The sequence below is a fragment of the Athene noctua genome, chromosome 3, assembly GCF_965140245.1.
Source record: "Athene noctua chromosome 3, bAthNoc1.hap1.1, whole genome shotgun sequence".
Taxonomy (NCBI): Eukaryota; Metazoa; Chordata; class Aves; order Strigiformes; family Strigidae; genus Athene; species Athene noctua.
The window spans coordinates 88,711,680-88,736,891 of NC_134039.1; the positions used below are offsets into that span (position 1 = coordinate 88,711,680).

A 25,212-nucleotide genomic window follows, 5' to 3' on the forward strand; every position below is an offset into this window, starting at 1 on the left:
GCCGGCTTTGTGCCGGGTGACCCCCCTGTAAGCAGGGCTCGGGTCTTTGGGTTTTTGCTGGCCTTTTGCCACGTCACCCCGTGGTCAGGCTGCCGGGCAGGTGGCAACCCTCTAAGGGGGGTGAGCGGCGCCGTCTCTGCGGCCGGGGCGGGAAGCGGAGCTCCTGAAGCGCGCCGTGGTGGTGAGCCGCAGCCAGGCCGGCCGGCCTGTAACTTGGGCGCGGGGGGGGGGCCTGGCAGCGGGGCCGGGGCCTCTGCTCTGTCCTCCGGGTGGGGGAGCTGGCGCCTGGCTGCGCCTTCCTTCCGAGCACCAGCTCCTCGAGAAGCAAGACAAGGCATCGTGAAGGAGCTGCGAGGCCGGAGCGAGGGAGAGGAGGAGCGGCGGGCTGAAGAGAGGGCTGGGGGGAGAGGCGGGAGCTCAGGGCAAAGGGGCCTCCCCACGGCACCGTTGCCGGCACCTTTGGTGTCCTGGCTGGCGCTGCGCCGGGTGACCTCCCTGTAAGCAGGGCTCGGGTCTCTGGCCTTTTGCCCCCTTGCCCCGACGGTTTGGCTGCCCGGAGAGAGGGGTGACCCTGTAAGGAGAGAGCGGCACCGTCCCCGCACCGAGGGGCAAATGGGGCTCTCTGGCCCCCAAGCCCGCCCTGTAGGCAGGGGAGGGCTGTTTCCCCGGCCCTGGCGGCTTTCTGCCTGCTGGCGGCCTGGCCAGCGTGACCCCCTGGAGTCGGGGCGCGTCGCGGCACTTGTCCCTTGGTCCCCCGCGAAGCCCCGTGGCACGTTGAGTCCCTCTGGGCTCCGTGCGTCCGGGGGGACAGGTCCGAGGCTCTGCTCTCTTGCTCGCGGGAGGGGACGGCTCCCCAGACATTGGCTGCACAGAGCTCGCTCTCTCTCCTGGGAAGTTTTCTTTCCCCCTGTCCGTGTCCGTGTGCCTGCCTGTGTCCGCGTCGGTGCGAGTGAGCGAGTGAAGGAGCTTCTTGTTTAGGCCCCTGTTGAAATCGCTGCAGCGTACTTAGCTTAAACTTCCCGGGAGGGAAAGAGGGGCTCTGTGCAGCAACAGGGGGTCGGTCCCCGCTGAGCCCGCGAGCGGAGGGCGAGTCCCGGCTGGCCCCTCCTTTCCAAGGACGGAGCCAAGCCGCGCGGTCGTAGCACGGCCGACGCGTGACCCGCCCGCTCTCTGGGCCTGGGTGGCTGCCTGTCCTGCTGGCGACCTGCCAGCGTGCCGGCCCCGTACTCGGGGCGAGTGCCACGAGCCGTGGAGCCCTCTGACCCGACGGCCCTGTAAGCAGGGTTGTGCCCGTCCCCCGCCCTCGGCAGGAGGAGCGGGTAGCGAGCGGGCGTCTGCGGCCCCCGGCCTTCGAGGGCAAAGGCTCGGCAGTTGTGTCCCCTTCACCGAGAACCGCGGTAGCCTCTAGAAACGCAGGGAACGGCCCTGAGCCAAGTACCTGCCCCAGAGTCCTCGAGACCCTCCCAGAGTTGCCCAGGACGCTCTTGTCCCACAGCAGCCGTGGTGACAGGGAGGGCCCTTTGCCCGCAGCCCCTTTCTCTTTCCCCAGTTTCAGCGTGCCGCTCCTCCTCTCGCTTGCCCTCGCCTCGTAGTTTCTTCCGCAGGCCACGGATGCCTCTTCCTTCTTCCTTCTCCGGCAGCAGGTGCCTGGAAGGACGGCGCGGTCGGGCGCCAGCTCCTCTGCCTGGACGACGGGGAAGCTGGCCGCCTGAGGGACCTTCCCTCAGCGTGCTCTGGCCCCCGGCCCTCCCTCCTCCCTCCTGCCCCCTGCCCCGGCCTGAGCCGCCTCAGGCCCCATTTTCTCACCTGGTGGTGCCCGGCGGCCTGGGGGCTTAAAGCATAGAGGGAGAGGGGACAGGGGTACGGCAGGGCAGGGGGAGATTTAGGGGGACAGGCAGCACGGGTGGGCCTCAGCCGCCAGCCCCTTGCAACCAGCTGCTCCGCAGTGACGCGGCAGCTTCTCCCAAGCGATGAGGAACCCCCCTCGGGAAGTTCTGCTTCCCCAGCCCCCAGAACCTCTTGGGAAAGGGCCGCTGCTGCCGATTCACCTGCCTTCAGGGCAGACAGCGCCCAGCACTCTCGATAGTGCTTGGCTGGCGCCTTGTGTGGGGCGGCGGCCCTGTTAGCGGGGTGCGGGTCAGGGCGCCCCTGTAGCGGAGAGGAGGGGCCTCGTGGGCCTTTGGGACCGGGGCTGCCCTGTAAGTCGGGGCCTGGCCCGTGCCCTGCAGTCCCGGGCACTTTGCAGTCCCGGCAGCGGCTCGAGCCCCCTGTAAGCAGGGGCGCAGCCTCGGTGGCCGCCGTTTTGCATGCCCAGCTCCATTTGCCCAGAGTGCCCGACTCCGAGCCCAGCTCCAGCGCCCGCCGCGACTCCACGTGTGGCAGCACCGGAGCACCGATTGGGTAAGAAAAGCCGATCTGTGAGGGTTTTTTTTGGGGGGGGGGTATAGAGGAATAGTGGTGTGGGAGGGCGGCCAGGGTTCGGGTGGTGCCGTGTCAGGCTCTCGCCGGGGACCGTCGTCCCTCTCAGGCCTGACGGCACCCTCCTGCTCTTGCAGCACTTGGTGGTGGAGAAGGGAGAGACATCCACCGCATGCGGAAGGCCGTGCAAGGCAAGGGTTAGCAGGAGGAGCAGCGAAGGAAGTCTGGGCAGCAAGCGGAAGAAAGAGAAGCGCGCTCTGGGCAAAGCGCCGCTGTGAGGGGCAGAGCGGCCGCCTGAGGGAAAGGGGAGCGCAAGTCGGCGCTGCCTCAGCAAGAAATGGATCGACTCGGGGCCGAGGGATTGGAGCCACCTTGGCAGGGGATCAAAGCTGCTGCAGGGTGGGGCGCCAGTGCCGTCGCCTAGGAGGGGCAGCAGACCTGCGTCAGGGCGCATGGGGGGGGACTGGAGCTGCATGAGGAGGGACCGCCATCACCTCAGGGGCTGAGGAGGGTCCAGGCCCTGACGGACGCTGCCAGGAGCCGCCGGACGCTGCCAGGAGCCCATTGCAGATGAGAGCCTGTCACGGTCCCTGCACGAAGCACTGGAGCACCGACTGGGTGAGGAAAGCCGATCTGCGAGGTTTTTTCGCGGGGTGGGTGGTGGGAGGGCGGCCGGGGTTCGGGTGGTGCTGTGGCCAGCTCTCGCCGGGGACCAGCATCGCTCTCGGACCTGACGGCATCCTCCTGCCCTTGCAGCAGGCGGCGGAGCAGCGTGGAGGTCTCCGTCCTGTACCGCTGCAGGCCAAGAGCGGAGGAAGTCTGGGCAGCAAGAGGAGGCAGGAGAAGGGCGCTCTGGGCAAAGGGACCTCCCCGTCACCGGGGCTGTGGTCGCACCAGCGTGTCGCCAGGACCTTCGGTGCCCTGGCCGGCTTTGTGCCGGGTGACCCCCCTGTAAGCAGGGCTCGGGTCTTTGGGTTTTTGCCGGCCTTTTGCCACGTCACCCCGTGGTCAGGCTGCCGGGCAGGTGGCAACCCTCTAAGGGGGGCGAGCGGCGCCGTCTCTGCGGCCGGGGCGGGAAGCGGAGCTCCTAAAGCGCGCCGTGGTGGTGAGCCGCAGCCAGGCCGGCCGGCCTGTAACTTGGGCACGGGGGGGGGCCTGGCAGCGGGGCCGGGGTCTCTGCTCTGTCCTCCGGGTGGGGGAGGTGGCGCCTGGCAGCGCCTTCCTTCCGAGCACCAGCTCCTCGAGAAGCAAGACAAGGCATCGTGAAGGAGCTGCGAGGCCAGAGCGAGGGAGAGGAGGAGCGGCGGGCTGAAGAGAGGGCTGGGGGGAGAGGCGGGAGCTCAGGGCAAAGGGGCCTCCCCACGGCACCGTTGCCGGCACCTTTGGTGTCCTGGCCGGCGCTGCGCCGGGTGACCTCCCTGTAAGCAGGGCTCGGGTCTCTGGCCTTTTGCCCCCTTGCCCCGACGGTTTGGCTGCCCGGAGAGAGGGGCGACCCTGTAAGGAGAGAGCGGCACCGTCCCCGCACCGAGGGGCAAATGGGGCTCTCTGGCCCCCAAGCCCGCCCTGTAGGCAGGGGAGGGCTGTTTCCCCGGCCCTGGCGGCCTTCTGCCTGCTGGCGGCCTGGCCAGCGTGACCCCCTGGAGTCGGGGCGCGTCGCGGCACTTGTCCCTTGGTCCCCCGCGAAGGCCCGTGGCACGTTGAGTCCCTCTGGGCTCCGTGCGTCCGGGGGGGCAGGTCCGAGGCTCTGCTCTCTTGCTCGCGGGAGGGGACGGCTCCCCAGACATTGGCTGCACAGAGCTCGCTCTCTCTCCTGGGAAGTTTTCTTTCCCCCTGTCCGTGTCCGTGTGCCTGCCTGTGTCCGCGTCGGTGCGAGTGAGCGAGTGAAGGAGCTTCTTGTTTAGGCCCCTGTTGAAATCGCTGCAGCGTACTTAGCTTAAACTTCCCGGGAGGGAAAGAGGGGCTCTGTGCAGCAACAGGGGGTCGGTCCCCGCTGAGCCCGCGAGCGGAGGGCGAGTCCCGGCTGGCCCCTCCTTTCCAAGGACGGAGCCAAGCCGCGCGGTCGTAGCACGGCCGACGCGTGACCCGCCCGCTCTCTGGGCCTGGGTGGCTGCCTGTCCTGCTGGCGACCTGCCAGCGTGCCGGCCCCGTACTCGGGGCGAGTGCCACGAGCCGTGGAGCCCTCTGACCCGACGGCCCTGTAAGCAGGGTTGTGCCCGTCCCCCGCCCTCGGCAGGAGGAGCGGGTAGCGAGCGGGCGTCTGCGGCCCCCGGCCTTCGAGGGCAAAGGCTCGGCAGTTGTGTCCCCTTCACCGAGAACCGCGGTAGCCTCTAGAAACGCAGGGAACGGCCCTGAGCCAAGTACCTGCCCCAGAGTCCTCGAGACCCTCCCAAAAGCGCCCAGGATGCTCTTGTCCCACAGCAGCCGTGGTGACAGGGAGGGCCCTTTGCCCGCAGCCCCTTTCTCTTTCCCCGGTTTCAGCGTGCCGCTCCTCCTCTCGCTTGCCCTCGCCTCGTAGTTTCTTCCGCAGGCCACGGATGCTTCTTCCTTCTCCGGGAGCAGGTGCCTGGAAGGACGGCGCGGTCGGGCGCCAGCTCCTCTGCCTGGACGACGGGGAAGCCGGCCGCCTGAGGGACCTTCCCTCAGCGTGCTCTGGCCCCCGGCCCTCCCTCCTCCCTCCTGCCCCCTGCCCCGGCCTGAGCCGCCTCAGGCCCCATTTTCTCACCTGGTGGTGCCCGGCGGCCTGGGGGCTTAAAGCATAGAGGGAGAGGGGACAGGGGTACGGCAGGGCAGGGGGAGATTTAGGGGGACAGGCAGCACGGGTGGGCCTCAGCCGCCAGCCCCTTGCAACCAGCTGCTCCGCAGTGACGCGGCAGCTTCTCCCAAGCGATGAGGAACCCCCCTCGGGAAGTTCTGCTTCCCCAGCCCCCAGAACCTCTTGGGAAAGGGCCGCTGCTGCCGATTCACCTGCCTTCAGGGCAGACAGCGCCCAGCACTCTCGATAGTGCTTGGCTGGCGCCTTGTGTGGGGCGGCGGCCCTGTTAGCGGGGTGCGGGTCAGGGCGCCCCTGTAGCGGAGAGGAGGGGCCTCGTGGGCCTTTGGGACCGGGGCTGCCCTGTAAGTCGGGGCCTGGCCCGTGCCCTGCAGTCCCGGGCACTTTGCAGTCCCGGCAGCGGCTCGAGCCCCCTGTAAGCAGGGGCGCAGCCTCGGTGGCCGCCGCTCTGCATGCCCAGCTCCGTTTGCCCAGAGTGCCCGACTCCGAGCCCAGCTCCAGCGCCCGCCGCGACTCCACGTGTGGCAGCACCGGAGCACCGATTGGGTAAGAAAAGCCGATCTGTGAGGTTTTTTCGGGGGGGCGGGGGTATAGGGCTGTGTGAGGGCGGCCGGTGTTCAGGTGGTGCTGTGGCCAGCTCTCACCCAGGACCGTCGTCGCTCTCAGACCTGATGGCATTCTCCTGCTCTTGCAGCAGTTGTTCGTGGAGAAGAAGGGAGAGACATCCACCGCGTGCAGAAGGACCTTCGAGGCAAGAGCGAGCGGGAGGAGTAGCGGCAGCGGTCCGCCAAAGAGGCGAGAGAAAGCCTTCCTGGGCAGGGGATCTCCCTGTCACCTGGGCTGTGGTCGCCTCAAGCATCCCTGCCCCTTTGGGGATGTTTTCTTTGCCTCGTGAGCAAGTACTCGGCTCTTGGTAGTTCTCCAGTTTTAGAACCTGCTCCCATTCCACCTGACGATGACCCAACTTCCTGAAGTTTTCTCAAAACTCCTTTCTGTACTTGGATGTGGCTGCACCAGCCGTGGGGAGCGGGAGGGCTCTGCAGCCACCCGCAGCGCCCTTTGAGGCTGCGTGGGATGCCGGGGGAAGAGCAGTCGGGAGCAGGGTTTTGGAGGTGGATTCCCCTGCTCTGAGTGCTTCTCTTTCCGCACCTGTACGGGGAAGGAAGCGGCTGGATCTCAGCCTCTGGAGGAGCACGTTCCTCTTCCCTGCCCCAAAAGGGCGTTTGTGCCCACCCTTTCCCCATCTGTTCAGTGCCGGGGGTGCTCAATCAGATGCTTTCTCCAACTGCGTGTTCCCCATTTAGCTCCTTTTCTGCCCAACTCGGCTTTAACCGCTGCCTGCCACGTGGCGCTGCGCGTGGGATTTTAACCTTTGGCAGCCGCTGGAATGTTTGCGGCGTGTGTTGGTCCTGGCTGCTTGCAAGGGGACTCTCGGGGTGAAGCGCTAAGGCTTGGACAATAGGGCCAAGCCAGAGTTGACTTGTAGACGAGTCCTGTGTATTTTATAACTGTTAACCATTGTGCTAACAGGTATTTTACTAAGTGATAACCAACCACCTATTCCGATGTAAAAAGTGGAAGTATTGAAGCCTGAACAACAGGCCCTGAGCCGAAGCTGCTCACTCAGTATGTCATCGTTAGTGAAAGAGGTGTGGAAGACGTGGCTCTCTTGAATGTACATTTATCTTTCTTTGTGTGGGGATGAAATAACCGGGTCGTGGAGACCGTAGTCTGGCCCTGTGGCCTGACGTGAGCCCTTGCACCTAGTCTGCCTGGGTAAGCAGAGGAGCTCCCTTAGCTTCTCCCCTGAGCCCTGGCCAGGCTCCGGGGGAATCTAATGTGAGATTGAAACCAGATATTTCCGCTCCAAACCAAGGTGCCAGCTCTTCTGGCTTGCCGATTTTGGGGTATAGAAGGGTGGACCCGCTCACAGCGACTTTGGAGGCCTCACCTACGGGTGGACGCACCGCGTAGGGTTTCCCACTTGCCGGGAAAGGCTCTGCAAACCCTCGCTGTAACCGGGGCTGCCTGCGGGTCTGGGTGATGGCAACGGGTGCAGGTGCTGAGGGATCTTTTTTAATCGCTGTTCCCTCTCTCTCAGGCAGTCAGGATTTGATGCGTTACCCTGTATTTTCCTATCTGTGTGAGTGCACTCTTCCGTCTTTCCTGACTGCGTGTTTTCCATATTCTTCTGTTATTTAGTTATTTCTAATAAAATACGCCTGCTCCTTTCACTCCGGTGTCTGAGTTGAATTGATATCCCTAATCAGCAAAACGGGGGGAGATGAGGTGGCGCTTTCCAGAGCCGAGGTCGGTGTCGGTTTGGCTTTGGGCTGAGCTGTAGCCGCCGCGGCGCTAGTTCCTGGCAAGGGGACGGACGGGGGAGCTGTCGGGGCCAGAGCTGCCGTAAATATAATCAGACAGCTTGCTCGGGTTCTCCAGCTCCTAGCGTACGCTCCAGAAGAGCGGCTGAACGCGGGCAGAAATGTTCCTGGATTTATCTGGGTTTTTTTAAAAAACTATTTCTGCTATCACCAGGATTTGAAAAACTAAATTGGATAAATGTGAGTTTAGGAAAAATATCTAACAATACGTGTGCTTTTAATAGTTACTGTACTGGTCTCCCAGGGACCGAAGTTACGCTGTTTCGTCCTTAAAACAACTCTGCGCTCCCGTGTCGCGTTGTCACAGGCTTTCCTCCCCCTTCCACCCGTCCAAAGAGCCCTGAGGCTGCTCTGACCGACACTTCGGTCACCCCGCTGAGTTCTGGGTCACAAGGCGAGACTGCGCTGCCCTGCGCTGCGGCCGTGCCGGAGCTCCTCCCTCTCCGGGGGGTTATAAGATTTGGCAGCGTCGGTCCCGTCGGCCCGCGCACCGGAGCGGTCTCGTCCAGCGGCTGCTCCCGCTGCCCGGGGAAGGTTCCCCCGGCGGGGAGAGGCGACCTGCGGCGTGCGGCTGCGCCGGGCGGCCCCCGGAGTGCGCGTGCGCGGCGGCGGCCCCGCGACCGGAGGACCGGCGGCCCATAGAGCGCGAGCTCGGAGGAGTGACGGGCATCTCCGGCGTTTATTAACGGTGCTGGTCGCTATAGTTACCGGGGGGGGGGGGGAGCGTGGGCCGGGCCGGAGGAGCCGCAGGGGCGGGCAGGGAGGCTGCAGGCAGCGACCCCTCCCTGTCCGGGGCCGGTGCTGGAGGAGGAGCCGGTGCGAGCCGAGGCAGGAGCGGGGCCGGGCGGCTGCGGGGAAAGGTGCGGCGGGACCGGGGGCGGAGGCCGCTCCGCGTCGGGGCCGGGCGGCGGCGGCGCTGCCCGGAGCCGCGCGGGGCTGCGCTCGGCCGGGCTTCCGGGTGCGCGGGCGGCGCGGCGGGAGCCGTAGTCACGTGCAGGGGGCTTCCGGTCGGCCATGTTGGCTCCCCGGGGCACGCCGGGAGCTGCAGTTTCTGCGCTCTCGGTTCCCCGCAGCCGCGGCGCTGGCGGGCGCGCGCGGCACGGCACAGCCCTCGGTACCGGCGCGGCCCGAGACGCGGTTTTGTGGCGGTTTCCCGCGGGCTGCCCGCGGCTCCCCGAGACGCGGTGTGCCCCCCGGCCCGGGGGTGCGCATGCGCGGCCGCGGCGTCTCCCGGGAGTGCGCGTGCGCGGCGGAGGTGAGCGTTGGGGCTGCGGCCGGGCCGGTCCGCGGCAATAAGGGTCCCTGCCGCCTCCGTGCCCCCTCCCGAGGCCGCGCTGGGGCCGCGCGTGTCCGTTCCTGCCCCGGGGATGCCGCCGGCTGCGCCCAGCTCGGGCTGGCGTGGGGTGTCTCTGCCCGGCCTGGCGCTTCTCACGGCTCGGGGGCCAGAAGGGACGGGCGGAGCCGAGCCTTCCCGGCCGTGGGCAGCGGGGCGGGAGCCGCCGCGGCTGGAGCTGGAGGGGCCGGAGAAAGGGAAGGAAGGAGAACGTCAAGGGCATGTGGGCAGCAGCCGCCTCGCCCTGCAGGGGGAGAGCGCCTGCCTCTCCGGGTGAGCGAGGAGCCCTCTGCACAGTCCGCAGCGGGCCGGACCCAGGCGCGGAACGGCCGCGGAGCGAGCGAGCGAGCGAGGCTGCGTGTGTCGGAAGCCACGTCTTGTAAGAGCCGAGAGACACCCGCGTATTCTTTTAGGGGGAGGTCAGCCGGGCGAGTGGAGTTTCAGAAGAAGAGGAGGGGCAGGAGGAAGGAAGGAGAAAGAAGCATCTGACCTGTCCAGTTCTCCCGGCAGTGCCGGGAGCGAGAGCCGCGGTGAGTCCCGGGCCCTCGGGGCCCTGTCGCCCCCCTTGTATGTCCCAGTCCCTTCCCGCCCTTCTCTTTCCCATGCTGTGATTTTTTTTTTCTTCTTCTCTATATCTTTTCTTTCTTTTCTTCTGCCTTGCTCCCCCTTCCTCTCTCACTTTCTCTCTCTTGTCTTGCTGCTCCCTTTTCTTTTTCTGTCTGCACTTCTGACTGCTTGTTCTGTACCTTTTGCATCACTCCTCAGTCCATTTCTCTCTCGATCCTTCCGTTCTGCTCCTCACTTCTCGGTTTCTCTCTCTTTCCTCTGTCCTACTCCTGCACGTAGTGTGTGATTGAATGAGGTTCTGTGTCTAGCAGGCCTCATCTCGTAAGAGCTGTGAGACACCTACATCTTCTCATAAGTGGAGGACAGCCAGGCACCTGGAGCTGTAGAAGAGGAAGGGAGAAGGCAAACAGAAGGAGGAGTCTGACCTGTCAAATTCTCCTGGCAGCGCGGAGAACTGCAGTAAGTCCCGAGCTCTTGGGCCCCTCTCATCCCTCTTGTGTGGCCTGGTCCCTCCCTGTCTTTCTCCTAGACTCCTCTCTTTCTGGTGCTGCTCAACTTTTTTTGCTCACCTGTATCTTCCGTCTTGCTTGGAGCATCTCCCTGTCCCCATCTTGTAGGTCTTCCCTTTCTCTGCCCTGTACCCTGCCGCTCTTGTTGCCTTTCTCCATCCCTCTCTGTCCAGCTCCCTGTTCCTATTGATGCCCCTTTCTTCTTCCTGCACCCGCTGCTATTCCCTGCGATCTCCATCTCTCTCTTTCCTGCTCCCTGTCCCCCGTTTTTCATTCCTACCTCCGTCCCTCATAGACTGTCTGGCCTTTTTCCTCGGTGTCTTTCTCTCTGGCTGACTCCCTTCTGCTGTTTTTCATTTCCTCCCTATCCATCTTGTTGCCCATCGCTCTTTTGTCTTCTCTCTCTCCATGTGTCGCTGTCTGTCTTCCAGTCACTGGTCTTTAATTCCTCCCTCTTCCCTGTAGCTTGCTGCTATTTTTTTTTTCCCTGTTCTCCATCATGCTCTGTCGGGTGCCCTGTCCCTGTTTATCAATTCCTCCCTCTGCCCTGCGGTCTGTCTCTTTTCACCATTTAATTTTTGCCTCGCTCTCTCTCTGTCTGGCTCCTTGTGCCGGGTCTGTGAATTCCTTCCTCTGTGCCCCGTACCCCCTGTGATCTTTGCTGCTTTGTGGCCTGTTTCTGGCTGGCGCTCTGTTACTATTCAGTAATTCCTCTCTCGATGCCTTGTAGTCTGTTGCTTTTGTCTTTTCTCCATCTCTCTGTCTCTGTTTCCCCTGTTTTAGAATACACCCCCCCACCCCCACCCCCCTTCTTTCTGTATGCATCAGGATTAGTTTTTGGCTCCAGGTCTCTTTTTTTCTGTGTCTCTGTCCCTGTTTCCTAATTCTTCCTTCTCTGCCCTGTCACATGTAGCGATGTGATTTGTTTTGTGTTCCTTCCCATGGTTTGCTGTCCTGACTCCCCATCGCTGTTGCTTTTTCCTCCCTCTGTGCCCTGTTCTCTGGAGCTTTTTGGTCTTTCTTCCATCTTGCTTGGTCTAGCTCCCTGCTCCCCCCCTTTTTTTTTTTCCCCCTCCATGTCTGTTGTGCCACCCATCCCAGCTTTTTTTTTTCTGCATCTCTATGCTGCTCCTCGTCCTTCTTTGTTGGTTTCTGTCCTGCTCCTCCTCCTTCTTTCTGCTGCCTGTTTTCTTCTCTCCCTGCTGCTTTTTTTTCTGCATATCCACGCTGGGTTCCCTGTCCCCATCCTCTCACCGCCCCATTGCTCATCTCTTGTTTTCTCTCTACCCCTGTACTAGTCAGCTAGCTGCCACCTTTCTTCTGTCTTCTTGTGTCCTGCATCTTTCTCCTCATGTTTGGCAGTTTCCAGCTCTGCCCTGCAGCTTGTTGCTCCAGGAACCGACTGACTGTTCCCGGCTGGACTGAGGAGCGTGGCTCCGGGAACAAGCGCCAAGGTGTGCCAGGGGCAGGGGCAGCATTAGGGGCCCTGAGCCCCGGAGCAGACTCACTCCCTTCTGGGACTTGTTCTGTGTGTGACTGAATAAACACTTGCTGGCTGCCGGCTGCCTTTTGTGCTTCCTTTGCCCCAGGTGAGGGGCTGGGAGGGGTGATGATGCTCTGTGGGGGTGGGTGATGGCCTCCAGCTGTGGGCTGGGGCTGGAGGGGCCCCAGGTGTGGGCAGTGAGGCTGATGGCAGCGGCCCCTCCCTGTAAAGGGCTTGCTCCGGGTGGAGGGGCGGGTGCTGCTGTTAAGAGCAAGGCAGCCGTCGGAGGGGTCGGTGTCAACCAAGGGAGGAGCAGAGCAGTCGCTGAGCATTGCTGGGCCCTGGCTGCACCGAGGGAGAAGGTGAGTGGAGCCGTGCCATCAGCTGGCAGCTCCTGGGGAGGATGGCGGTGCCTGCAGGGTGGCAGTGTTGGAGGTGGTGGCAGGGGCTGCCCCGAGCCGGTGGTGAGGCTTCTGGGTGCATTGGTGGGGGTTCGGAGGGGTGAGCAACGGTGTTGCTGCAGGGTCAGAAAGCAGAGAAAACTGCCTCTCGCAACCCAGCGGGAGCTGTGGTCCTGGCGTGTGGGGTTTCTGGCCAGCCGCGTTGGTTCCCTGGGTCACGCTGGGATGCGGTGTCTTACAGCGCTTGGCGTGCAGGCGGCCGTGCCGCGTTGGCCAGCGCGTGCCAGGAGCTGTAGGTTCTGCAGACTCGGCTGCCAGGCAGCTGCACCGCTCGTGGGCGCCCGTAGCGCGGCGCAGTCCTCGCTACCGCCGCGGCCCCTGTGGCGCAGCACGAGGGATAGTTTTGTTGCCGCTTTCACGTGGATTCCCGGGGGCTTCCAGCTGCTCCCCACCAAGCGTCGTGCCCGTTCCTCGAGAGCGTGTGCGCAGTGACGTGCCGCTCGGCCGCCGCTCGCGCGGGGGGTGGCGCTCACCCGCGCTAACCGCCGCTGCCTGGCAAACGCCACACGGTGCTGTCGGTGGGCGACACAGAGGTGGCCCCGTGCCCCACGCTGCCGCCCGCCAGCAACGTCAGTGCGATGCTCCGATGCCCGTGGGGGGGTGCGGCCACGCTCGGTGCCCCCTCCTGGTAAGGAAATGCTGCCGCCGCCCCACGTCACGCTGCCGGCGGGCGCTCGGTGCGCGAAGGGCAGGACTGCAGCGCCGGCCCCGCACAGGTGTGCGGCACCGCCAGAGCCGCCTTCCTGCTGCCGCAGCGTGAGGCTTGCTGGGCGTGATTCCTGGGGGTGGGCGAGGGCCGAGGCCGCCGGTGAGGCCGGCCCGCCCCTTTGGCAGGTGTGGGGGCCCCTCCTGCCCGCTGGCCACACGGCAGCGGTGGGGCAGGAAGCTTCACACCGCCTGCTGTGTCAGGCCTCGGCTCTCCTGGAGGTGATCCGGGCCGGGGGAGCCCCAGGGAGTTACCCGAGAGCTGGGACAAAGGCAGAGGGGAAGAAGATGGGTGTCCCCCGGGGGTTGGTGCCGGGTGCCTCCCCAGCTTGCCAGAGCTCCCCTTGAGCTGGCACTGGCCTCGCCCGCACCGTGTCCTGGCCCCAGGTCTCGCACCTCACCCTGAAGCCCGTCCCGTAGCCCCAGGTCACCCCCGAGCCCCGCGGGGATGGCGGCAAGCCGGCCCTTGGCGCCTCCGCAGGAGCCCCTGTGGAAGGGGGGCTCCGGCCAGGGGCGATCTACGGTAATAACGGCAGTCGCTTCACCTTCTCCCAGAGGCCTCACCGGGGCCGCGCTTGCCTGTTCCTTCCCTGGGGATGCTGTCGACTGGACCCACTTCAGAACTGTGTGGGGTTCTCTGCCTGCCCTTGTGCTCCTCGCAGCAGAGAGGTGAGAAGGGACAGGCCCCTGGGACGTTTTCTGGCTGTGGACAGGAGCTGTCACAGCTGAAGCTGGAGAGGCCTGAGAAAGGGAAAGAAGAAAATCAAGGGCATGTGGGCAGCAGCTGCCTTCCACTGCAGGAAGAGAGAGCCTGCCTCTCTGGGCGAGGCAGGAGCCCTCTGTACAGTCCGCAGCGGGCCGGACCGCCAGCGTGCGATCAGGGTCCGTGCGCGTCACCCAGAGCGCGGTACGGCAGCGCAGCGTGCGAGCGAGGCCACACGTGCAGGAAGCTGCGTTTTGTAAGAGCCGAGAGACACCCGCGTGTTCTTTGAGGTGGAGGGCAGCTGAGCGACTGCACCTCCAGAAAAGGAAGGGAGGAGAGAAGGAGAAAGAAGGGTCTGAATCGGCAAATTTTTCCTGGCAGCGCTGAGAGCGACAGCTGCGGTGAGTCGTGGACCCTCGGGCCCTGTTGCCCCTCTTGGACGTTTTGGGCTGTCCCCTGGCCCCCTCTCTATCCCATGCTGCTATGATTTTTGTTGTTTTTTTCTTCCCTGTACTTCTGCTCTCGTTCGTTCCTGCTCCCACTCCCTCTTGTGTCTTCTTCTAGCTCTCCCTTTTTCTTTCTTCCAGATGCTTGGTCCTGCTCTCTCTCCTTCCTTTGTTTCATCCTCCCTTTCTCTCCTGTAACCTAACGCTGTTATTTTCCTTGTTCAGTTCTTGTTTCAGATCGGCTTTGGGGTCTCTTTTTGCCCACAGCTTTCTCTGGCCAGTTCCCAGGCATTGTTATCCTCGGCGAGCCTGTCTGCCGCTCCATGTGCCTGCCTGCCCATTTCCCTCCCTCCTGGTAATCCCGCCTCTACGCTGTGCCCGAGCTCAGGCCGCCCCTGCTCCTGTATCTCGGCTTTCGGCACGCCCCCGGCGCTTTCGGCACGCCCCCGGCGCTTTCGGCACGCCCCCGGCGCTTTCGGCACGCCCCCGGCGCTTTCGGCACGCCCCCGGCGCTTTCGGCACGCCCCCGGCGCTTTCGGCACGCCCCCGGCGCTTTCGGCACGCCCCCGGCGCTTTCGGCACGCCCCCGGCGCTTTCGGCACGCCCCCGGCGCTTTCGGCACGCCCCCGGCGCTTTCGGCACGCCCCCGGCGCTTTCGGCACGCCCCCGGCGCTTTCGGCACGCCCCCGGCGCTTTCGGCACGCCCCCGGCGCTTTCGGCACGCCCCCGGCGCTTTCGGCACGCCCCCGGCGCTTTCGGCACGCCCCCGGCGCTTTCGGCACGCCCCCGGCGCTTTCGGCACGCCCCCGGCGCTTTCGGCACGCCCCCGGCGCTTTCGGCACGCCCCCGGCGCTTTCGGCACGCCCCCGGCGCTTTCGGCACGCCCCCGGCGCTTTCGGCACGCCCCCGGCGCTTTCGGCACGCCCCCGGCGCTTTCGGCACGCCCCCGGCGCTTTCGGCACGCCCCCGGCGCTTTCGGCACGCCCCCGGCGCTTTCGGCACGCCCCCGGCGCTTTCGGCACGCCCCCGGCGCTTTCGGCACGCCCCCGGCGCTTTCGGCACGCCCCCGGCGCTTTCGGCACGCCCCCGGCGCTTTCGGCACGCCCCCGGCGCTTTCGGCACGCCCCCGGCGCTTTCGGCACGCCCCCGGCGCTTTCGGCACGCCCCCGGCGCTTTCGGCACGCCCCCGGCGCTTTCGGCACGCCCCCGGCGCTTTCGGCACGCCCCCGGCGCTTTCGGCACGCCCCCGGCGCTTTCGGCACGCCCCCGGCGCTTTCGGCACGCCCCCGGCGCTTTCGGCACGCCCCCGGCGCTTTCGGCACGCCCCCGACGCTTTCGGCACGCCCCCGACGCTTTCGGCACGCCCCCGACGCTTTCGGCACGCCCCCGACGCTTTCGGCACGCCCCCGACGCTTTCGGCACGCCCCCGACGCTTTCGGCACGCCCCCGACGCTTTCGGCACGCCCCCGACGCTTTCGGCACGCCCCCGACGCTTTCGGCACGCCCCCGACGCTTTCGGCACGCCCCCGACGCTTTCGGCACGCCCCCGACGCTTTCGGCACGCCCCCGACGCTTTCGGCACGCCCCCGACGCTTTCGGCGGGCGGGAACGCCGCGCGCCGACGTGAGGGGCGGAGCTTTCGCCTGAGGCGAAGGGCGGGAACGGCGCGCGCAGCAGTGAGGCGCCGCGCGGCCGCCTGAGAGGAGCGGGAGCGGCGCCCCCGGAAAAGGCTGCTCGGCGATCGGCGCCCCCTCGGCGGGGACCTCATCGGCTCGGCTCGGCTCGGGGCGGGCGGGGGTGGACCCGAGTCGCCTGTGGGGGGGCGAGCGCCATTGTCTGAGGGGCTCAGGAGAGTCCTGGACCCGCCAGGCGCGGCAAGGTGCCTGGAGCAGACGAGTGCCCTGCGCGGTCGTCCCTGCAGGAAGTGCTGGAGCAGCGGCTCTGGTGAGAAAAGCCGATCTGTGAGGTTTTTTTCGGGGGGGAAGGGGGGGTTGGAGGGCGGCCGGGGTTCGGGTGGTGCTGTGGGCACTTCTCGCCGGGGACCGGCGTCCTTCTCAGACCTGACGGCACACTCCTGCCCTTGCAGCAGCTGGTGGCGGAGAAGGGAGAGATGTCCACTGCGTGTGGAAGGACCTGCGAGGCAAGAGCGAGCGGGAGGAGCAGCGGAGGAAGTCTGGGCAGCAAGAGGAAAGAGAAGGGCGCTCTGAACAAAGCGCCGCTGTGAGGGGCGGAGCGGTCGCCTGAGGGGGACCTGCCCGGGGAAGGGGCGAGCAGGAGTCGAACCTGCCTGGGGAAGTACCGGATCGACTTGGGAACGGGGGGGGGGGGACGGGACGGGAGCCGCCTTGGAGAGGGGGTCGGTGTCGTCGCCTCGGCGGGGGGGGGGAGCAGTGTCGTCGCCTCGGCGGGGGGGGGGGGGGGGGAAGCAGTGTCGTCGCCTCGGCGGGGGAGGGGGGGGGAGCAGTGTCGTCGCCTCGGCGGGGGAGGGGGGGGGGAGCAGTGTCGTCGCCTCGGCGGGGGAGGGGGGGGGGGAGCAGTGTCGTCGCCTCGGCGGGGGAGGGGGGGGAGCAGTGTCGTCGCCTCGGCGGGGGAGGGGGGGGGGAGAGCAGTGTCGTCGCCTCGGCGGGGGGGGGGGGGGGAGAGCAGTGTCGTCGCCTCTGTGTCTGTGTGTGGGGGGGGAGCAGTGTCGTCGCCTGGTGGGGGGAAGTGGGGTGGTGTCATCACCCTGGGGGGGGGAGTGTCGTCAACGGCGGGGGGTGGGGGAGCGGAGCTTCCTCAGGACCGGTGAGAGGGGACTGGAGCTGCCTGAGGAGGGACGGCCATCGCCTCAGGGGCGGTGGAGGGTCCAAGCCTCGCTGAACGCGGCCAGGAGCCCGGAGGAGAAAAGCGCCCGTCGTAGACATCCCTGCAGGAAGTGCTGGAGCATGGACTGGGTGAGGAAAGCCAATCTGTGAGTCTTTTTCGCAAGGAGGGGGGATGGTGGTGGTGTTGGGAGGGCGGCCGGGGTTCGGGTGGTGCTGTGGCCAGCTCTCGCCGGGGACCAGCATCGCTCTCGGACCTGACGGCATCCTCCTGCCCTTGCAGCAGGCGGCGGAGCGGCGTGGAGGTCTCCGTCCTGTACCGCTGCAGGCCAAGAGGGAGTGGGACGAGGCGCGGAGGAAGTCTGGGCAGCAAGAGGAGGAAGGAGAAGGGCGCTCTGGGCAAAGGGACCTCCCTGTCACCGGGGCTGTGGTCGCACCAGCGTGTCGCCAGGACCTTTGGTGCCCTGGCCGGCTTTGTGCCGGGTGACCCCCCTGTAAGCAGGGCTCGGGTCTTTGGGTTTTTGCTGGCCTTTTGCCACGTCACCCCGTGGTCAGGCTGCCGGGCAGGTGGCAACCCTCTAAGGGGGGTGAGCGGCGCCGTCTCTGCGGCCGGGGCGGGAAGCGGAGCTCCTGAAGCGCGCCGTGGTGGTGAGCCGCAGCCAGGCCGGCCGGCCTGTAACTTGGGCGCGGGGGGGGGGCCTGGCAGCGGGGCCGGGGCCTCTGCTCTGTCCTCCGGGTGGGGGAGCTGGCGCCTGGCTGCGCCTTCCTTCCGAGCACCAGCTCCTCGAGAAGCAAGACAAGGCATCGTGAAGGAGCTGCGAGGCCGGAGCGAGGGAGAGGAGGAGCGGCGGGCTGAAGAGAGGGCTGGGGGGAGAGGCGGGAGCTCAGGGCAAAGGGGCCTCCCCACGGCACCGTTGCCGGCACCTTTGGTGTCCTGGCTGGCGCTGCGCCGGGTGACCTCCCTGTAAGCAGGGCTCGGGTCTCTGGCCTTTTGCCCCCTTGCCCCGACGGTTTGGCTGCCCGGAGAGAGGGGTGACCCTGTAAGGAGAGAGCGGCACCGTCCCCGCACCGAGGGGCAAATGGGGCTCTCTGGCCCCCAAGCCCGCCCTGTAGGCAGGGGAGGGCTGTTTCCCCGGCCCTGGCGGCTTTCTGCCTGCTGGCGGCCTGGCCAGCGTGACCCCCTGGAGTCGGGGCGCGTCGCGGCACTTGTCCCTTGGTCCCCCGCGAAGCCCCGTGGCACGTTGAGTCCCTCTGGGCTCCGTGCGTCCGGGGGGACAGGTCCGAGGCTCTGCTCTCTTGCTCGCGGGAGGGGACGGCTCCCCAGACATTGGCTGCACAGAGCTCGCTCTCTCTCCTGGGAAGTTTTCTTTCCCCCTGTCCGTGTCCGTGTGCCTGCCTGTGTCCGCGTCGGTGCGAGTGAGCGAGTGAAGGAGCTTCTTGTTTAGGCCCCTGTTGAAATCGCTGCAGCGTACTTAGCTTAAACTTCCCGGGAGGGAAAGAGGGGCTCTGTGCAGCAACAGGGGGTCGGTCCCCGCTGAGCCCGCGAGCGGAGGGCGAGTCCCGGCTGGCCCCTCCTTTCCAAGGACGGAGCCAAGCCGCGCGGTCGTAGCACGGCCGACGCGTGACCCGCCCGCTCTCTGGGCCTGGGTGGCTGCCTGTCCTGCTGGCGACCTGCCAGCGTGCCGGCCCCGTACTCGGGGCGAGTGCCACGAGCCGTGGAGCCCTCTGACCCGACGGCCCTGTAAGCAGGGTTGTGCCCGTCCCCCGCCCTCGGCAGGAGGAGCGGGTAGCGAGCGGGCGTCTGCGGCCCCCGGCCTTCGAGGGCAAAGGCTCGGCAGTTGTGTCCCCTTCACCGAGAACCGCGGTAGCCTCTAGAAACGCAGGGAACGGCCCTGAGCCAAGTACCTGCCCCAGAGTCCTCGAGACCCTCCCAGAGTTGCCCAGGACGCTCTTGTCCCACAGCAGCCGTGGTGACAGGGAGGGCCCTTTGCCCGCAGCCCCTTTCTCTTTCCCCAGTTTCAGCGTGCCGCTCCTCCTCTCGCTTGCCCTCGCCTCGTAGTTTCTTCCGCAGGCCACGGATGCCTCTTCCTTCTTCCTTCTCCGGCAGCAGGTGCCTGGAAGGACGGCGCGGTCGGGCGCCAGCTCCTCTGCCTGGACGACGGGGAAGCTGGCCGCCTGAGGGACCTTCCCTCAGCGTGCTCTGGCCCCCGGCCCTCCCTCCTCCCTCCTGCCCCCTGCCCCGGCCTGAGCCGCCTCAGGCCCCATTTTCTCACCTGGTGGTGCCCGGCGGCCTGGGGGCTTAAAGCATAGAGGGAGAGGGGACAGGGGTACGGCAGGGCAGGGGGAGATTTAGGGGGACAGGCAGCACGGGTGGGCCTCAGCCGCCAGCCCCTTGCAACCAGCTGCTCCGCAGTGACGCGGCAGCTTCTCCCAAGCGATGAGGAACCCCCCTCGGGAAGTTCTGCTTCCCCAGCCCCCAGAACCTCTTGGGAAAGGGCCGCTGCTGCCGATTCACCTGCCTTCAGGGCAGACAGCGCCCAGCACTCTCGATAGTGCTTGGCTGGCGCCTTGTGTGGGGCGGCGGCCCTGTTAGCGGGGTGCGGGTCAGGGCGCCCCTGTAGCGGAGAGGAGGGGCCTCGTGGGCCTTTGGGACCGGGGCTGCCCTGTAAGTCGGGGCCTGGCCCGTGCCCTGCAGTCCCGGGCACTTTGCAGTCCCGGCAGCGGCTCGAGCCCCCTGTAAGCAGGGGCGCAGCCTCGGTGGCCGCCGTTTTGCATGCCCAGCTCCATTTGCCCAGAGTGCCCGACTCCGAGCCCAGCTCCAGCGCCCGCCGCGACTCCACGTGTGGCAGCACCGGAGCACCGATTGGGTAAGAAAAGCCGATCTGTGAGGGTTTTTTTTGGGGGGGGGGTATAGAGGAATAGTGGTGTGGGAGGGCGGCCAGGGTTCGGGTGGTGCCGTGTCAGGCTCTCGCCGGGGACCGTCGTCCCTCTCAGGCCTGACGGCACCCTCCTGCTCTTGCAGCACTTGGTGGTGGAGAAGGGAGAGACATCCACCGCATGCGGAAGGCCGTGCAAGGCAAGGGTTAGCAGGAGGAGCAGCGAAGGAAGTCTGGGCAGCAAGCGGAAGAAAGAGAAGCGCGCTCTGGGCAAAGCGCCGCTGTGAGGGGCAGAGCGGCCGCCTGAGGGAAAGGGGAGCGCAAGTCGGCGCTGCCTCAGCAAGAAATGGATCGACTCGGGGCCGAGGGATTGGAGCCACCTTGGCAGGGGATCAAAGCTGCTGCAGGGTGGGGCGCAGTGCCGTCGCCTAGGAGGGGCAGCAGACCTGCGTCAGGGCGCATGGGGGGGGACTGGAGCTGCATGAGGAGGGACCGCCATCACCTCAGGGGCTGAGGAGGGTCCAGGCCCTGACGGACGCTGCCAGGAGCCGCCGGACGCTGCCAGGAGCCCATTGCAGATGAGAGCCTGTCACGGTCCCTGCACGAAGCACTGGAGCACCGACTGGGTGAGGAAAGCCGATCTGCGAGGTTTTTTCGCGGGGTGGGTGGTGGGAGGGCGGCCGGGGTTCGGGTGGTGCTGTGGCCAGCTCTCGCCGGGGACCAGCATCGCTCTCGGACCTGACGGCATCCTCCTGCCCTTGCAGCAGGCGGCGGAGCAGCGTGGAGGTCTCCGTCCTGTACCGCTGCAGGCCAAGAGCGGAGGAAGTCTGGGCAGCAAGAGGAGGCAGGAGAAGGGCGCTCTGGGCAAAGGGACCTCCCCGTCACCGGGGCTGTGGTCGCACCAGCGTGTCGCCAGGACCTTCGGTGCCCTGGCCGGCTTTGTGCCGGGTGACCCCCCTGTAAGCAGGGCTCGGGTCTTTGGGTTTTTGCCGGCCTTTTGCCACGTCACCCCGTGGTCAGGCTGCCGGGCAGGTGGCAACCCTCTAAGGGGGGCGAGCGGCGCCGTCTCTGCGGCCGGGGCGGGAAGCGGAGCTCCTAAAGCGCGCCGTGGTGGTGAGCCGCAGCCAGGCCGGCCGGCCTGTAACTTGGGCACGGGGGGGGGCCTGGCAGCGGGGCCGGGGTCTCTGCTCTGTCCTCCGGGTGGGGGAGGTGGCGCCTGGCAGCGCCTTCCTTCCGAGCACCAGCTCCTCGAGAAGCAAGACAAGGCATCGTGAAGGAGCTGCGAGGCCAGAGCGAGGGAGAGGAGGAGCGGCGGGCTGAAGAGAGGGCTGGGGGGAGAGGCGGGAGCTCAGGGCAAAGGGGCCTCCCCACGGCACCGTTGCCGGCACCTTTGGTGTCCTGGCCGGCGCTGCGCCGGGTGACCTCCCTGTAAGCAGGGCTCGGGTCTCTGGCCTTTTGCCCCCTTGCCCCGACGGTTTGGCTGCCCGGAGAGAGGGGCGACCCTGTAAGGAGAGAGCGGCACCGTCCCCGCACCGAGGGGCAAATGGGGCTCTCTGGCCCCCAAGCCCGCCCTGTAGGCAGGGGAGGGCTGTTTCCCCGGCCCTGGCGGCCTTCTGCCTGCTGGCGGCCTGGCCAGCGTGACCCCCTGGAGTCGGGGCGCGTCGCGGCACTTGTCCCTTGGTCCCCCGCGAAGGCCCGTGGCACGTTGAGTCCCTCTGGGCTCCGTGCGTCCGGGGGGGCAGGTCCGAGGCTCTGCTCTCTTGCTCGCGGGAGGGGACGGCTCCCCAGACATTGGCTGCACAGAGCTCGCTCTCTCTCCTGGGAAGTTTTCTTTCCCCCTGTCCGTGTCCGTGTGCCTGCCTGTGTCCGCGTCGGTGCGAGTGAGCGAGTGAAGGAGCTTCTTGTTTAGGCCCCTGTTGAAATCGCTGCAGCGTACTTAGCTTAAACTTCCCGGGAGGGAAAGAGGGGCTCTGTGCAGCAACAGGGGGTCGGTCCCCGCTGAGCCCGCGAGCGGAGGGCGAGTCCCGGCTGGCCCCTCCTTTCCAAGGACGGAGCCAAGCCGCGCGGTCGTAGCACGGCCGACGCGTGACCCGCCCGCTCTCTGGGCCTGGGTGGCTGCCTGTCCTGCTGGCGACCTGCCAGCGTGCCGGCCCCGTACTCGGGGCGAGTGCCACGAGCCGTGGAGCCCTCTGACCCGACGGCCCTGTAAGCAGGGTTGTGCCCGTCCCCCGCCCTCGGCAGGAGGAGCGGGTAGCGAGCGGGCGTCTGCGGCCCCCGGCCTTCGAGGGCAAAGGCTCGGCAGTTGTGTCCCCTTCACCGAGAACCGCGGTAGCCTCTAGAAACGCAGGGAACGGCCCTGAGCCAAGTACCTGCCCCAGAGTCCTCGAGACCCTCCCAAAAGCGCCCAGGATGCTCTTGTCCCACAGCAGCCGTGGTGACAGGGAGGGCCCTTTGCCCGCAGCCCCTTTCTCTTTCCCCGGTTTCAGCGTGCCGCTCCTCCTCTCGCTTGCCCTCGCCTCGTAGTTTCTTCCGCAGGCCACGGATGCTTCTTCCTTCTCCGGGAGCAGGTGCCTGGAAGGACGGCGCGGTCGGGCGCCAGCTCCTCTGCCTGGACGACGGGGAAGCCGGCCGCCTGAGGGACCTTCCCTCAGCGTGCTCTGGCCCCCGGCCCTCCCTCCTCCCTCCTGCCCCCTGCCCCGGCCTGAGCCGCCTCAGGCCCCATTTTCTCACCTGGTGGTGCCCGGCGGCCTGGGGGCTTAAAGCATAGAGGGAGAGGGGACAGGGGTACGGCAGGGCAGGGGGAGATTTAGGGGGACAGGCAGCACGGGTGGGCCTCAGCCACCAGCCCCTTGCAACCAGCTGCTCCGCAGTGACGCGGCAGCTTCTCCCAAGCGATGAGGAACCCCCCTCGGGAAGTTCTGCTTCCCCAGCCCCCAGAACCTCTTGGGAAAGGGCCGCTGCTGCCGATTCACCTGCCTTCAGGGCAGACAGCGCCCAGCACTCTCGATAGTGCTTGGCTGGCGCCTTGTGTGGGGCGGCGGCCCTGTTAGCGGGGTGCGGGTCAGGGCGCCCCTGTAGCGGAGAGGAGGGGCCTCGTGGGCCTTTGGGACCGGGGCTGCCCTGTAAGTCGGGGCCTGGCCCGTGCCCTGCAGTCCCGGGCACTTTGCAGTCCCGGCAGCGGCTCGAGCCCCCTGTAAGCAGGGGCGCAGCCTCGGTGGCCGCCGCTCTGCATGCCCAGCTCCGTTTGCCCAGAGTGCCCGACTCCGAGCCCAGCTCCAGCGCCCGCCGCGACTCCACGTGTGGCAGCACCGGAGCACCGATTGGGTAAGAAAAGCCGATCTGTGAGGTTTTTTCGGGGGGGCGGGGGTATAGGGCTGTGTGAGGGCGGCCGGTGTTCAGGTGGTGCTGTGGCCAGCTCTCACCCAGGACCGTCGTCGCTCTCAGACCTGATGGCATTCTCCTGCTCTTGCAGCAGTTGTTCGTGGAGAAGAAGGGAGAGACATCCACCGCGTGCAGAAGGACCTTCGAGGCAAGAGCGAGCGGGAGGAGTAGCGGCAGCGGTCCGCCAAAGAGGCGAGAGAAAGCCTTCCTGGGCAGGGGATCTCCCTGTCACCTGGGCTGTGGTCGCCTCAAGCATCCCTGCCCCTTTGGGGATGTTTTCTTTGCCTCGTGAGCAAGTACTCGGCTCTTGGTAGTTCTCCAGTTTTAGAACCTGCTCCCATTCCACCTGACGATGACCCAACTTCCTGAAGTTTTCTCAAAACTCCTTTCTGTACTTGGATGTGGCTGCACCAGCCGTGGGGAGCGGGAGGGCTCTGCAGCCACCCGCAGCGCCCTTTGAGGCTGCGTGGGATGCCGGGGGAAGAGCAGTCGGGAGCAGGGTTTTGGAGGTGGATTCCCCTGCTCTGAGTGCTTCTCTTTCCGCACCTGTACGGGGAAGGAAGCGGCTGGATCTCAGCCTCTGGAGGAGCACGTTCCTCTTCCCTGCCCCAAAAGGGCGTTTGTGCCCACCCTTTCCCCATCTGTTCAGTGCCGGGGGTGCTCAATCAGATGCTTTCTCCAACTGCGTGTTCCCCATTTAGCTCCTTTTCTGCCCAACTCGGCTTTAACCGCTGCCTGCCACGTGGCGCTGCGCGTGGGATTTTAACCTTTGGCAGCCGCTGGAATGTTTGCGGCGTGTGTTGGTCCTGGCTGCTTGCAAGGGGACTCTCGGGGTGAAGCGCTAAGGCTTGGACAATAGGGCCAAGCCAGAGTTGACTTGTAGACGAGTCCTGTGTATTTTATAACTGTTAACCATTGTGCTAACAGGTATTTTACTAAGTGATAACCAACCACCTATTCCGATGTAAAAAGTGGAAGTATTGAAGCCTGAACAACAGGCCCTGAGCCGAAGCTGCTCACTCAGTATGTCATCGTTAGTGAAAGAGGTGTGGAAGACGTGGCTCTCTTGAATGTACATTTATCTTTCTTTGTGTGGGGATGAAATAACCGGGTCGTGGAGACCGTAGTCTGGCCCTGTGGCCTGACGTGAGCCCTTGCACCTAGTCTGCCTGGGTAAGCAGAGGAGCTCCCTTAGCTTCTCCCCTGAGCCCTGGCCAGGCTCCGGGGGAATCTAATGTGAGATTGAAACCAGATATTTCCGCTCCAAACCAAGGTGCCAGCTCTTCTGGCTTGCCGATTTTGGGGTATAGAAGGGTGGACCCGCTCACAGCGACTTTGGAGGCCTCACCTACGGGTGGACGCACCGCGTAGGGTTTCCCACTTGCCGGGAAAGGCTCTGCAAACCCTCGCTGTAACCGGGGCTGCCTGCGGGTCTGGGTGATGGCAACGGGTGCAGGTGCTGAGGGATCTTTTTTAATCGCTGTTCCCTCTCTCTCAGGCAGTCAGGATTTGATGCGTTACCCTGTATTTTCCTATCTGTGTGAGTGCACTCTTCCGTCTTTCCTGACTGCGTGTTTTCCATATTCTTCTGTTATTTAGTTATTTCTAATAAAATACGCCTGCTCCTTTCACTCCGGTGTCTGAGTTGAATTGATATCCCTAATCAGCAAAACGGGGGGAGATGAGGTGGCGCTTTCCAGAGCCGAGGTCGGTGTCGGTTTGGCTTTGGGCTGAGCTGTAGCCGCCGCGGCGCTAGTTCCTGGCAAGGGGACGGACGGGGGAGCTGTCGGGGCCAGAGCTGCCGTAAATATAATCAGACAGCTTGCTCGGGTTCTCCAGCTCCTAGCGTACGCTCCAGAAGAGCGGCTGAACGCGGGCAGAAATGTTCCTGGATTTATCTGGGTTTTTTTAAAAAACTATTTCTGCTATCACCAGGATTTGAAAAACTAAATTGGATAAATGTGAGTTTAGGAAAAATATCTAACAATACGTGTGCTTTTAATAGTTACTGTACTGGTCTCCCAGGGACCGAAGTTACGCTGTTTCGTCCTTAAAACAACTCTGCGCTCCCGTGTCGCGTTGTCACAGGCTTTCCTCCCCCTTCCACCCGTCCAAAGAGCCCTGAGGCTGCTCTGACCGACACTTCGGTCACCCCGCTGAGTTCTGGGTCACAAGGCGAGACTGCGCTGCCCTGCGCTGCGGCCGTGCCGGAGCTCCTCCCTCTCCGGGGGGTTATAAGATTTGGCAGCGTCGGTCCCATCGGCCCGCGCACCGGAGCGGTCTCGTCCAGCGGCTGCTCCCGCTGCCCGGGGAAGGTTCCCCCGGCGGGGAGAGGCGACCTGCGGCGTGCGGCTGCGCCGGGCGGCCCCCGGAGT

The 25,212-nt window shown here is 65.7% G+C and overlaps 1 long non-coding RNA gene across 3 annotated transcripts; it reads left to right on the top strand.

The window, feature by feature from the left end:
• The first annotated feature begins 8,175 nt into the window (after positions 1–8,175).
• On the top strand, positions 8,176–11,516 carry LOC141958781 (uncharacterized). 3 transcript variants are annotated; one of them, XR_012633347.1, is made up of 4 exons: positions 8,176–8,260; positions 9,319–9,435; positions 9,784–9,931; positions 11,344–11,516. It is a non-coding gene; the product is annotated as an uncharacterized LOC141958781 (long non-coding RNA). The 3 variants fall into 3 exon arrangements; XR_012633348.1 differs by lacking the exon at positions 8,176–8,260 and adding an exon at positions 8,806–8,827; XR_012633346.1 differs by lacking the exon at positions 8,176–8,260 and adding an exon at positions 9,026–9,178 and having other exon boundaries at positions 11,344–11,515.
• The last annotated feature ends 13,696 nt before the right edge of the window (positions 11,517–25,212 follow it).